The following is a 12,884-nucleotide window of genomic DNA, read 5'->3' as shown; positions in this document are numbered from 1 at the left end:
GACCAGTCAGTTTTGCCTGCCGTCCTGGATTGAGGGGTGGAATGGATTGATGAGGGCTGGAACTGGTTATTTCAGACTGGCATCAAGTAGGAATGGGGACTCAGTGGAAAGGATTTGAGTACTGGAGTCAGACTCACTAGGACTTACCTCTGCCAGCTACTGACTCATGGCCTTGGGTGAGTCTTCAGTTTCTTCTAAACATTAGAGTTAATACAAACCTCACTGGGTTATCCTAGTACAATGCTAGAGCTGTTCTGATTACCCTTGACCCCCAGTCCAAGAAAAGACAGGAGATTAATTTTTATAAAATCTTATGTCCAGCCAAACTCAGGGTACCCATTCTCCGTTTTCTTTGGTTTCTTCTCAAGACAGTCATCTACCTCATCTTTTACTCTCATTCACAACTTTCCTAGACTTTTACTACCTTGGCCCAATCTTCCTTTGCTTCTCTTTTCTATTAATGTATTTTCACTTGCAAGTAACAGGTAACTCAAGTCTAACCAATTTGAACAATAAGGGTATTTTCTGACTCAAGGGACTGAACATCAGCTGTGGAAAAGGCCTTGAGTTGGTTGCATTTCAGAATTACTACTACTACTAAGTCGCTTCAGTCGTGTCCGACTCTGTGCGACCCCACAGATGGCAGCCCACCAGGCTCCCCCATCCCTGGGATTCTCCAGGCAAGAACACTGGAGTGGGTTGCCATTTCCTTCTCCGAATTACTAAGGCCTCTGTTTCTTTCTGTCTCTCCTGTACCACCCTCAACATCAGCTTCATTCTAGGACTGATTCCCCTAGCAGTTATGGGCTGGATGTTAGCAGCAATTGGGCCTACAAATGTCATTATGTCCAGAGGAGCTGAGAGGAAGTGAGTCTATAAGCATCAAACAAAAGTCTTAACATTCTGTGAACTGGAATAGAATGAACCAACCATGGTGACTAGGAGACTGCCATGCGCTAATGCACTAAGGTCTAAATTAGGTTGTTAGGTGTCCAGTGATTTACGATGTCTATCGTCTTCGTGAATTGTATGTTTTAGCATTAAAAATACTCATCTTTGTTTCATCTAAAAATAATTAATTAAAAAAATAGGGAGGTAGCCTTTTCATGAAGATGGCGCTGAAGGCGAAGAAGGAAGCCCCTGCCCCTCCTAACGCTGAAGCCAAAGCAAAAGCTTTGAAGGCCAAGAAAGCAGTGTTGAAAGGTATCCACAGCCACAAGAAAAAGACGATCTGGACGTCACCCACCTTCCGGCGGCCCAAAACACTGCGGCTCAGGAGGCAGCCCAAATATCCTTGGAAGAGCACCCCTAGGAGAAACAAACTTGACCACTATGCTATCATCAAATTCCCCCTCACCACCGAGTCAGCCATGAAGAAAATAGAAGACAACAACACACTGGTGTTCATTGTGGATGTCAAGGCCAACAAACACCAAATCAAACAGGCTGTGAAGAAGCTCTATGACATTGACGTGGCCAAGGTCAATACTCTGATCAGGCCTGATGGAGAGAAGAAGGCGTATGTTCGACTGGCTCCTGACTATGATGCTTTGGATGTTGCCAACAAAATTGGGATCATCTAAACTGAGTCCAGCTGGCTAATTTCAAATATAAAAGTTTTCACTATAAAAAAAAAAGGGAGGTAGACATAGATTTGAGATAGAAGATGACAATAGTGGGTTTAAGCAAGATACCAGCTGCTGACTTTGAAGATGGATGAAGAGGCCATGAGCTAAGGAACACAGGAGGGCAGCTCTAGAAGCTGGAAAAGGCCAGGAAAGGGGCATAAGTTGCAAACAATAACTGCATCCCTATTAAATGTGCAGTCCGTTGGGGTTATGACAAACATGTATGTCCCTGTAGCCACCACCCAATCAAGATACATCACCTCAAAAGGTTCTCTTGTGGGGATATGGGAGAAATGGATTGGGAGTTTGAGATTAGCAGATGCACACTATTATACATAGAATGGATAAACAAAAAGTTCTGACTGTATAGCACAGGGGACTATATTCAATATCCTATGATAAACCATAATGGAAAAATAGGAAAAAGAATGTTCATATATATGTACAACTGAACCACTTTGCTGTACAGCAGAAACTAACACAAAGTTGTAAATCAACTAAACTTCAAAAAAATAATTTTTTTTAAAAAAGGTTAAAAAAACTGTCCACTCTTGAGCCAGTCACAGCAGCAAGGCAGACGGGATTACCATGATTAATTTATATCAGTTGTTCTCAACTGTGAGTGGTAACACCTCCTTCAGATTATTGAGGCATGTTATGACTAGGAGGTCACTGGCATTTAGTGGGTGGGAGTTAGGAGCTTTTAATGTCTTGCAAAGTACAGGACAGCTCTGTACAATGAAGAACTGGCCTGCCCCAAATGCCAATAGTGTCCCTGTCAAGAAATACTGGCTTCAGAATGAGGGCACATCCCCCTGAACCTGGGAGTTTATTTTCCTTTAAAGTACAGAAGTCACACTAGGGTGAATAGATACCTGAACCAAAACGACCGGATCACTGAGTTCCTCCCTTATCTTGATTGGCTCCCTTCTGTCTCCTTAAATTCCTCTTGACAGTATCATTTACTTCCTAGCTCCGTTCTATTGTGCCTACCCAGATAAACCCAGCAAGTCTTGGTATCTCCCAAGGTCTGGGCTCAAATTGTTTAAAATGTAACAGGTCACATGGTCATCCATGAGAGAGGCTAAAATTTTCATCCTCCTTGCAGCTAGATGTGACGTGTGACCAAGCTGTGGTCAATGGATTTAGGTAGAAGTGGCATATGCCCTTCTGGGCCTTCCTTTCGTCCTGCTGGCTGCAATGCACAAGAAATGGATGGACATGGAGGAACCACATTAGACCACGACAGGGAAGCTAAATGCTGAGGATGGCAAAGTAAGGAGATCAAAGGAATTTTTACTCTTGACACATTGGTCTACCTGGATTTTTATATGAGGGTAATCAACTTCTTTCATGCTTGTGTGCATACCAAGTCACTTCAGTCATGTCCAAGTCTTTCCAACGCTATGGACTGTAGCCTGCCAGGCTCCTCTCCCATGGGGTTCTCCAAGCAAGAATGCTGTAGTGGGTGGGTTGCTATGCTCTTCTCCAGGGGACCTTCCCTATCCTTGGATTGAACCTGCATCTCTTATATCTCCTGCATTGGCAGGTGGGTTCTTTACCACTAGCGCCACCTGGGAAGCCCTCTTTTATGCTTAAGAAACTGTTATTTGGGTTTCCTGTCACTTGGAACCAACATAACTACATAACAATATCAGATCCATCTAACTTTCTCCCCAGAGCAATTTTGGGGGTTCAAATGCTGATGGTCAAGTCACATGACTAAGCAGATTGCTGCTAATATCTATTATATTCTATACCCTTACTTGGTCCTTAGTACTGCCCAGCAGTGTCTCTATTCTCTCCAGTAGCCACTTCAAACCTCATTCATGCTCCTCCAATTTCCATTCTTCCTTCTCCCACTTTCCTCTCTCATTTCAGAAGGAAGATGTAAGAAATCATTAGATAGAACTTCTGTCAATTGTCTACCTCCAACATTATTTATCATTGGAAGGACTGATGCTGAAGCTCCAATACTTTGGCCACCTGATGTGAAGAACTGACTCATCAGAACAGACCCTGATGCTGGGAAAGATTGAGGGCAGGAGAAGGAGACGACACAGGATGAGATGGTTGGATGGCATCACCGACTCAGTGGACACCAGTTTGGGCAAGCTCCGGGAGTTGGTGATGGACAGGGAAGCCTGGCATGCTGCAGTCCATGGGGTCGCAAAGAGTTGGACACGACTGAGCAACTGAACTGAATCGAATATTGTTTATATCCACACCATTTTTTTCTTCCCTTTCCTTCAGTTACAATGAAATTAGCTTGTCTCAGGCTAATTCTTTCCATTTGCTATGGATCCAATTTCCTACATCCTACACTCTATCCATTACCTTCCATCCTCCACCGGCTCCTTCCTTTCAGCCTTCAAACATCCTTCAGTTCAGTTCAGTTCAGTTCAGTTCAGTTCAGTTCATTCGCTCAGTCGTGTCCGACTCTTTGCAACCCCATGAATCACAGCACGCCAGGCCTCCCTGTCCATCACCAACTCCCAGAGTTCACTCAGACTCACATCCATCGAGTCCGTGATGCCATCCAGCCATCTCATCCTCAGTCGTCCCCTTCTCCTCCCACACCCAATCCCTCCCAGCATCAGTCTTTTTCAATGAGTCAACTCTTCGCGTGAGGTGGCCATAGTACTGGAGTTTCAGCATCAGCATCAGTCCTTCCAAAGAAATCCCAGGGCTGATCTCCTTGCAGTTCAAGGGACTCACAAGAGTCTTCTCCAACACCACAGTTCAAAAGTATCAATTCTTCGGGGCTCAGCTTTCTTCACAGTCCAACTCTCACATCCATACATGACTACTGGAAAAACCATAGCCTTGACTAGACAGACCTTTGTTGGCAAAGTAATGTCTCTGCTTTTTAATATGCTATCTAGGTTGGTCATAACTTTCCTTCCAAGGAGTAAGCATCTTTTAATTTCATGGCTACAATCACCATCTGCAGTGATTTTGGAGCCCCCAAAAATAAAGTCTGCCACTGTTTCCACTGTTTCCCCATCTATTTCCCATGAAGTGATGGGACCAAGTAGCTCTAATATGCAAACACATAAATCTTTCCTTCACCCTTGTGTCTCTGTCGTTTTCTCCCCTCGCCTCCTCTCCCATTCACACTTCTCCCGTTTCCTACTTCCTCTCTTCCCTCCCTTGCTTCTCCTTTTCCAACTCCTCCCCTCCATAACCAAGCTATTTGACTTTTCCAGGTCTCTACTGCTTCACCCTCAAGGTTTCCTCAGACTTCTGGAGAATGGCTTCTGTTCTCTCACTCTATGAAAATGCAGTTGTCAAAGTCACAAACACCTTCCTTGTAGCTAAGTCCAGTGCATAGTTCTCAGCCCTTGACTTACTTGCTCCTTAGTAATGGCTTTCCTGGTGGGTCAGTGGTTAAGAATTCACCTGCCAATGCAGGAGATGTGGGTTCAATTCCTGGGTCGGGAAGGTCCTCTGGAGGAAGGCATGACACCCGACTTCAGTATTCTTGCCTGGGAAATCCCATGGACAGGGGAGCCTGGCAGGCTACAGTCCATGGGGTCGCAGAGTCAGACACAACTTAATAACTGAACAACAACATGACACTGTAAACCAGCCCTTTATAACCACATTCTCTTCTCTTGACTTCCACATCGTTGGTCTCTTCTAGTTTTCTATATTTTCCCTCTGACATCTCTTTTTGCTATGGGTTTCTCTTCTCCCACTCTACCGCTTCATCTCACTGTTCCACCTGAATGGTTCACAACTTCTTGGGATGTCTTAGTCACTTGTAAGACCTAAGGCTGATGATTTCTGAATTCGTATCTTCAAGGTGGATTTTACTTTGGGTTTCACACTCATACATTTAAGTGCCAACAGAATAGCATCATGGATAGTTAACAGTGATCTCAAATCACATTCATCTTCCTGCTCTTCCCTATAAACCTGCTCTTCTGTTATCCCATACAGGGAATGAACTGCCATCTATCTAGTTGCCTGAGTCAGTCATGGCTCCTATGTAATCTGGTGATTCACGAAGTCCTACCAAGTTTACATTTGGTGGGGGGTGGGTTTGGGAGGGGAAGGTCATGGTCTGCAGTTCATGAGCTCTTAGTTCCCAGAGCAGGGATTGAACCCAGACCCTGGCAGTGGAAGTGCAGTGGACCACTGGGCCACCAGGGAATTTCCCGTTTACTTTTAAGTGCATTAAATATTTAGAATCCATCCACCTCTCTCCATTCCCACTGCTATTTCCTTCCTCTGCAGTTCCCCAATACCTCTCACTTGGGCTTTCCTGCAACTTTTTGACTCTGCATCCAGGCTTGCATAACTGTTCTCCACAGTAGTCAGAGAGTGATGTTTCGAAAGTGCAGATCTGATCTTGCCATTCCTTGTCTCCCTATGGTTATCAGGATAAGGCTCAAGAACACCTGGCTTCCTTACAAAAGCCCTGATGAGTCTCCTGCCTGTATCTTTTCCTCCTTCCTTGCTTTTTTCTAAACTCTCCACTTTGTCTAGTTGCTAAGTCATGTCCAACTTTTTGCCACCCCATCTGCTGCAGCTCACCAAGCTCCTCTGCCCATGGAATTTCCCAGGCAAGAATACTGGAGTGGGTTGCTATTTCCTTCTCCAGGGGATCTTCCCGACCCTGGATCAAACCCGTCTCCCCCACATTGACAGGTTGGTTCTTTAATCACTGAGTCACCTGGGAAGCCCACTCACCACTCAGCCAATTTAATTTCCGTTCCTCAAATATGCACTGCTCCCTATTGGTGCTCAGTCTCTGCACAAGCTGGTCCCTTGCTGGGAATCCTCTTCCCACTGCCCCCATCTTCTACCCCTCCCTATCCTTGGCTGCCTCCTTCTTCCTTCAGGTCTGACCTCCCAGGTCTGGTTAGGTGCCCCTCCCATGTGCATTAAATAAATAATTAAAATGTGCATTAAATAATTAAATAAAAGAGCATTATTTCTGTCATAGTACTTACACATAGTGTAATTGCTAACTTGAAAAGTGAAAGTTGCTCAGTTGTGTCCCACTCTTTGTGACCCCATGGACTGTACAGCCCGTGGAATTTCCAGGCCAGAATACTGTAGTGGGTAGCCTTTCCTTTCTGCAGGGGATCTTCCCAACACAGAGAATGAACCCAGGTCTCCTGCACTGCAGGTGGATTCTTTACCAGCTGAGCCACAAAGGAAGTCCAAAGATACTGGAGAGGGTAGCCTATCACTTCTCCAGGGAATCTTCCCAACCCAGGAATTGAACCGGGGTCTCCTGCATTGCAGGTGGATTCTTTACCAGCTGAGCTACTAGGGAATCCCTGCTTCCATGCTCCCTTCTACTAGATTTTTATCATTATGAGGGTAGAGACCACGTCAATTTGATTCATCTTTATATCTTCAGTGCCTCTCACACACTAGATGCTCAACATATTTCTGTTGACTAAAGGAACCCAAAGTAGGGATTTGGTATTCAAGACACGCTTTTCTTCCCAGTGGATAAACATATCTGACTAGTCAGGCAATTAGAAGGTATTCAGTGGAACAACAGCTCTCATGGTGAGTGAAATGAAAGAATCCCTCTCTCCAGACATCTTAATTTTTTGAAAAAAATCACTGAGTTTCACAGAGCACTGTAAATTCTGATGTTCACACAGAGAAAAGGACCAAATTAAAATCAGCTCTTGCTTTCCAATGTAAGTTGTCAACAGACTCTGAGGTTTCCCCAGGACTCCCACAGAAGGAGAGAGATAAAGGTACATCAAAACCGGCAGCAAAGACCCTCATTACTCTCCTACTCCACTCAAGAGTGAAGTTCCTCTCTCCTGTCTTATGATCCCAAGGCTGGTGAAAAACTAAAAATGACCCTTCATCCTTCATGAAGGATCCAGTTTTGCTCAAATATTCAGTGAATATTTCACTGAAGGCTGACTCTATGCAAGACATCCTTACTCTTCCCATCTTCAAGTTTTATGAAGGATCAAAACTTTGTCTCCTGCAAGTATTTTATTCTCTTGCACAGACGTCCATTCAAGAGGGTAGCCTTAACTCTGTTGCCAAAGGCCCTCTACCTTTAAAGAAACAGCATGAAATCAGATAAATAGCTTGTCTCAGACATACAGGTCCAAACCACATCACTCTTTGAAGACATCGAAAAGAATTTTGCTCTATTTTTCTAATCATATTGATCATGATGCATTACACTACTTACTCTTTCTTATCCATTCATTCCAGTATATATTAGCCCCTGGTACCTGTTTGCTGGTCACAGAATGGGCTTTTCTCCATGAAAAAATAATTGGTCCAGAAAGGAGATCAAATTTTAGATCAAATATCACACCAACTCCACAATCTCTGATTTCATTTAGAGAGCTAGTCTTCTGGAATTTCACAAAAGCAAGGCATTACCTCGTTGGTACCCATATAAGCTTAGTTTGCTTAGATACAACACGAGAAAGCACAAAGCAAATGCTGGCATTTCAGAAATGCTGAGCTGGCTGGAAAGGAATCATGCAAACAGAAGCAAATGAAAGAGGGCCTTAAAGTCTGTGTATTCTTGCCAATCAGGAAGATGAAGTTGTCACCATCTAAGATTCCATATTGTTTACTTTTATAAAGTTCTCCAAGTAAAGACCTTTCCACATAAAAGAGAAACAAACAAAAAGTCATAAAACAGATTTTCTGGAATGAGATAGCTTCTTGCTTTTGTGGACACCTTCTCTAGTAAATGCTGGGTCCTGTGGTTACAAGTGTACTTAGAAATCAGACCAAGGGTATTTGGGAACCCAGAAGGCTAACTGGTAGCTCAAAATGTCAGCCATAATGAGCAAATGAAAATGACAAAAGTTATATTAATGTAACATTCTCAGGCTGAAAATTTAAACTTCAGTTCAGTGCAGTTGCTCAGTTGCCGTGACCCCATGAACCGCAGCATACCAGGCCTCCCTGTCCATCACCAACTCCCGGAGTCCACCCAAACCCACATGTTATATCAATTCTTTCAGTCACGTTTCTCCGATTTGGTAGTCTATTTCCTTGGTAAGCAGGTGTAATTCGTAATGAAGGAATGCGTCAGAAGGTTAAGATAGATTTTCTGTTTGAATTCCCAACACAACCAAACATGTTTGCAGATCAAAAAGATGTTTAAACTAGTGACACAGGTCAACATATAATTAAATTCCAACACAGGCCCATAGAGACAGTTCTTTGGAAATTGTTGTTAGGGAATCTGACATGTTGGGTCATTTCTCTGAACTGTTCTCCAAACTATACTGTCCCCCAAACTTTCAGAGGTGTTTCAGCTATGAATAATTTGGAATATCATTTCCATTAGCCATGGAATGATTAAAAAGGTCCTTAGACTGAAGATAGCTTAATAATTCATTTAAGGTTCTTTGCCTTTGTTATGTATCAAAGAAGCTACTGACCTCCCCAATTGATGAGACCATAATTTATTAGTCTGGGACCATCTGCTCTTACAAGTCTATTTCCCCACATAGGACTAGCACCAAAGTCCTAAGGAACTAAGGTAGAATGAGTATTAATTGATGCCAAAGGGTTGGATTTTCCTGTTCCCATAGGATATCAGGTAATAAGATTCACGACAGACACAGTCAGGAGTAAATATAAAAGTATGCTACAAAATTACAGGAAATGCTGGCTTTAGTACAACTAGATCCTCTCCAAAGGGGAGCTGTGTATCTTGATATTTTCCCCCTCCCCTCACTCTTAGGCTCTATTTTATTTACAATGAATAACTGCTCATTGTTACCGACTCTGATAAAGGAACATCTAACGACTAGTATCTGAGGCCAGACTGGATTAAGGCTTGGACTCATGCCTTGTCTGAAGAATTCCTGTTTTTGTGAAATTCCACCCAGACAACATTTTCAATGGCTCTTTTGTACTTAAAGAGGAATTAAAACACTTTGGTAAATAAATATGGCCGTATTTGAAGTTAATAGCAATGACGAAACCATAAAAGCACCTTCAAACAAACTCTTAATTGTTAACTTTCAAACTTAAAAAAAATCCTGTAACATGTAGCAAAGCAGTAAATGGTCTTTTAGTGCTTCTCTGCAAAAGGCCACATCCCAAGAGTAGTATCTTTGACTTTCATTTCATCACACCATAAGGATCACTTCACAGTTTCACTACATTCTCTCTACAATTAAATACCAACATTGCGTAGTATACCTGACTCAGGGCTTCTTGCCACAGTTCAGTTCTTTGAATAAAATCAATCAAAAATATAATTAACATCTGCATTCATTCAGTGTGAATAATATAGAAATTATACTAACGAACTTGTTAGAATTAACACACTCAAGTGAACATTGTTTCTTTAAAAATGTCATCATGAGAACCTATACTTATACCAAAATTGGGAGCACATGTTTGGAATGTGAGCCCCCAGTATTCTTGCCTGGAGAATCCCCATGGACAGAGGAGCTTGGCTGGCTACAGTCCATAGGTCACAAAGAATCGGACATGACTGAGCAACTTAGCATGCACACACAGTGGGGAGAAGAGAGGGAGAGAGAAATTGATTGCGAGGTAGGGGGAATACAAGCAACTGCCTGTCTTTGGATGTTATGATTCTTGCCTATAATTTCCATACCTGGACATTCGGATAATTACTATGGTTCCCTGGTGGGGGCCGCAAGTTCTCTAACTTCCCATTCCAAATCCTAATATAAATTCAACTTTGGAAGGAATTACTTTGGGAAACTAACATGTTACCAAGATCTACAGCAGACAATTCCTCCCATGACCCTCTCAGCTGCCACCAGACCCCATTCCCTGCCTTGGGAGTTCCTACCGGCTAAATGGGTCTCTGATGGCCTTTCTGTGGAAAAGTCTTCTCTCACATCTAGCCCAATTTAACTCTTTTCTCTCCACCTGAAGATCTGCCCTCATGATACAAGATTCAGACAACTTTATGAGCACTTGGGATTTGGGATTTAGGTTGATATTATTATTCAGTTTATCTCTTTCCTTTTCTCCTTTGCTTTTCGCTTCTCTTCTTTTCACAGCTATTTGTAAGGCTTCCCCAGACAGCCATTTTGCTTTTTCGCATTTCTTTTCCATGGGGATGGTCTTGATCCCTGTCTCCTGTACAATGTCACGAACCTCATTCCACAGTTCATCAGGTACTCTATCTATCAGATCTAGGCCCTTAAATCTATTTCTCACTTCCACTGTATAATCATAAGGGATTTGATTTAGGTCATACCTGAATGGTCTAGCGGTTTTCCCTGTTTTCTTCAATTTCAGTCTGAATTTGGTAATAAGGAGTTCATGATTTGAGCCACAGTCAGCTCCTGGTCTTGTTTTTATTGACTGTATAGAGCTTCTCCATCTTTCGCTGCAGAGAATATAATCAATCTGATTTCGGTGTTGACCATCTGTTGATGTCCATGTGTAGAGTCTTCTCTTGTGTTGTTGGTAGAGTTTCAAAGAATAGCAAGAAGAGATAAGAAAGCCTTCTTCAGCGATCAATGGAAAGAAATAGAGGAAAACAACAGAATGGGAAAGACTAGAGGTCTCTTCAAGAAAATTAGAGATACCAAGGGAACATTTCATGGAAAGACGGGCTCGATAAAGGACAGAAATGGTATGGACCTAACAGAAGCAGAAGATATTAAGAAGAGATGGCAAGAATACACAGAAAAACTGTACAAAAAGGATCTTCATGACCCGGATAATCACGATGGTGTGATCACTCATCTAGAGCCAAACATCCTGGAATGTGAAGTCAAGTGGGCCTTAGAAAGCATCACTACGAACAAAGCTAGTGGAGGTGATGGAATTCCAGTTGAGCTATTTCAAATCCTGAAAGATGATGCTGTGAAAGTGCTGCACTCAATATGCTAGCAAATTTGGAAAACTCAGCAGTGGCCACAGGACTAGAAAAGGTCAGTTTTCATTCCAATTCCAAAGAAAGGCAATGCAAAAGAATGCTCAAACTACCGCACAATTGCACTCATCTCACATGCTAGTAAAGTAATACTCAAAATTCTCCAAGGCAGGCTTCAGCAATACGTGAACCGTGAACTTCCTGATATTCAAGCTGGTTTTAGAAAAGGCAGAGGAACAAGAGATCAAATTGCCAACATCTGCTGGATCATGGAAAAAGCAAGAGAATTCCAGAAAAACATCTATTTCTGCTTTACTGACTATGCCAAAGCCTTTGACTGTGTGGATCACAATCAACTATGGAAAATTCTGAAAGAGATGGGAAAACCAGACCACCTGACCTGCCTCTTGAGAAATCTGTATGCGGGCCAGGAAGCAACAGTTAGAACTGGACATGGAACAACAGACCAGTTCCAAAGAGGAAAAGGAGTACGTCAAGGCTGTATATTGTCACCCTGCTTATTTAACTTATATCCAGAGTACATCATGAGAAACACTGGACTGGAAGAAACACAAGCTGGAATCAAGATTGCCAGGAGAAATATCAATAACCTCAGATATGCAGATGACACCACCCTTATGGCAGAAAGTGAAGAGGAACTAAAAAGCCTCTTGATGAAAGTGTAAGAGGAGAGTGAAAAAGTTGGCTTAAAGCTCAACATTCAGAAAACGAAGATCATGGCATCCAGTCCCATCACTCCATGGGAAATAGATGGGGAAACAGTGGAAACAGTGTCAGACTTTATTTTTTGGGGCTCCAAAATCACTGCAGATGGTGATTGCAGCCATGAAATTAAAAGATGCTTAGTCCTTGGAAGAAAAGTTATGAGCAACCTAGATAGCATATTCAAAAGCAGAGACATTACTTTGCCGACTAAGGTCTGTCTAGTTAAGGCTATGGTTTTTCCAGTAGTCATGTATGGATGTGAGAGTTGGACTGTGAAGAAGGCTGAGTGCCGAAGAATGGATGCTTTTGAACTGTGGTGTTGGTGAAGACTCTTGTGAGTCCCTTGGATGCAAGGAGATCCAACCAGTCCATTCTGAAGGAGATATACCTGAGGATTTCTTTGGAAGGAATGATGCTAAAGCTGAAACTCCAGTACTTTGGCCACCTCATGCGAAGAGTTGTCTCATTGGAGAAGACTCTGATGCTGGGAGGGATTGGGGGCAGGAGGAGAAGCGGACGACCGAGGATGAGATGGCTGGATGGCATCACTGTCTCGATGGATGAGAGTCTGAGTGAACTCCTGGAGTTGGTGATGGACAGGGAGGCCTGCTGTGCTGCGATTCATGGGGTCGCAGAGTTGGACACAACTGAGCGAATGAACTGAACTATTATTCAGTTACACAGTGGACTAAGAAAAA

The 12,884-nt window shown here is 42.9% G+C and overlaps 1 protein-coding gene and 1 pseudogene across 3 annotated transcripts in view; one reads left to right on the top strand and one right to left on the bottom strand.

The window, feature by feature from the left end:
• The window catches only part of PELI1 (pellino E3 ubiquitin protein ligase 1), a 127,792-nt gene that overhangs the window by 50,435 nt on the left and 64,473 nt on the right, over positions 1-12,884 (bottom strand). The window lies entirely within an intron of this gene.
• LOC138436835 (large ribosomal subunit protein uL23 pseudogene) lies at positions 1,113-1,598 on the top strand (annotated as a pseudogene).

Source organism: Ovis canadensis, chromosome 3 (genome assembly GCF_042477335.2).
Source record: "Ovis canadensis isolate MfBH-ARS-UI-01 breed Bighorn chromosome 3, ARS-UI_OviCan_v2, whole genome shotgun sequence".
NCBI classification, from domain to species: Eukaryota; Metazoa; Chordata; class Mammalia; order Artiodactyla; family Bovidae; genus Ovis; species Ovis canadensis.
Note: the sequence above shows the minus strand (reverse complement) of the source record. Positions and strands in the feature narration are given on the sequence as shown.